We start from the raw sequence: 1,686 nt of genomic DNA on the forward strand, positions 1-1,686 counted from the left end.
CTCTTTCCTCTCTTTCCTCTCTTTCCTCTCCTTCCTCTCCTTCCTCTCTTTCCTCTCTTTCCTCTCTTTCCTCTCTTTCCTCTCTTTCCTCTCTTTCCTCTCCTTCCTCTCCTTCCTCTCTTTCCTCTCTTTCCTCTCTTTCCTCTCTTTCCTCTCTTTCCTCTCTTTCCTCTCTTTCCTCTCTTTCCTCTCTTTCCTCTCTTTCCTCTCTTTCCTCCCTCTCTTCCTCTCTTTCCTCTCTTTCCTCTCTTTCCTCTCTTTCCTCTCTTTCTCTCTCTCCTTCTCTCTTTCCTCTCTTTCCTCTCTTTCCTCTCTTTCCTCTCCTTTCCTCTCTTCCTCTCTTTCCTCTCTTTCTCTCTTTCTCTCTTCCTCTCTTTCTCTCTTTCCTCTCTTTCCTCTCTTTCCTCTCTTCCTCTCCTTCCACTCTTTCCTCTCTTTCCTTCTCCTCTCCTCCTCTCCTTCCTCTCTTTCCTCTCTTTCCTCTCCTTCCTCTCTTTCCTCTCTTTCCTCTCCTTTCCTCTCTTTCCTCTCTTTCCTCTCTTTCCTCTCCTTCCTCTCTTTTCCTCGTCTTCCTCTCTTTCCTCTCTTCCTCTCTTTCCTCTCTTCCTCTCTTTCCTCTCCTTCCTCTCTTTCCTCTCTCTTCCTCTCTTCCTCTCTTTCCTCTCTTTCCTCTCCCTTCCTCTCTTTCCTCTCTTTCCTCTCCTTCCCTCTCTTCCTCTCTTTCCTCTCTTTCCTCTCTTTCCTCTCCTTCCTCTCTTTCCTCTCCTTCCTCTCTTTCCTCTCTTTCCTCTCTTTCCTCTCTTTCCTCTCTTTCCTCTCTTCCTCTCTTCCTCTCTCCTTCTCTCCTTCCTCTCCTTCCTCTTTCCTCTCTTTCCTCTCTCTTCCTCTCTTCCTCTCTTCCTCTTCCTCTCTCTTTCCTCTCCTTCCTCTCTTCCTCTCTTCCTCTCTTTCCTCTCTTTCCTCTCTTTCCTCTCCTTCCTCTCTTTCCTCTCTTTCCTCTCTTTCCTCTCTTCCTCTCTTTCCTCTCTTCCTCTCTTTCCTCTCTTTCCTTCTCTTCCTTCCTCTCTTTCCTCCTTCCTCCTCTCTTTCCTCTCCTTCCTCTCCTTCCTCTCTTCCTCTCTTTCCTCTCCTTCCTCTCTTCCTCTCTTCCTCTCTTCCTCTCTTCCTCTCTTTCCTCTCCTTCCTCTCTTCCTCTCTTTCCTCTCTTTCCTCTCTTTCCTCTCCTTCCTCTCTTTCCTCTCTTTCTCTCCTTCCTCTCTTTCCTCTCCTTCCTCTCTTTCCTCTCTTTCCTCTCTTCCTCTCTTTCCTCTCTTTCCTCTTCTTCCTCTCTTTCCTCTCCTTCCTCTCTTTCCTCTCTTTCCTCTCTTTCCTCTCTTCCTCTCTTTCCTCTCCTTCCACTCTTTCCTCTCCTTCCTCATCTTTCCCTCTCCTTCCACTCTTTCCTCTCCTTCCTCTCTTCCTCTTCTCTTCCTCTCTTTCCTCTCTTCCTCTCTTCCTCTCTTTCCTCTCTTTCCTCTCCTTCCTCTCTTTCCTCTCTTTCCTCTCTCTCTCTCTTTCCTCTCCTTCCTCTCTTTCCTCTCTTTCCCTCTCTTTCCTCTCCTTCCACTCTTTCCTCTCTTTCCTCTCTTTCCTCTCATTCTCTCTTTCCTCTCTTCCTCTCTCCTTCCACTCTTTCTCACTCCTCTC

This window comes from Sebastes fasciatus, chromosome 3, assembly GCF_043250625.1.
Source record: "Sebastes fasciatus isolate fSebFas1 chromosome 3, fSebFas1.pri, whole genome shotgun sequence".
NCBI lineage: Eukaryota > Metazoa > Chordata > Actinopteri > Perciformes > Sebastidae > Sebastes > Sebastes fasciatus.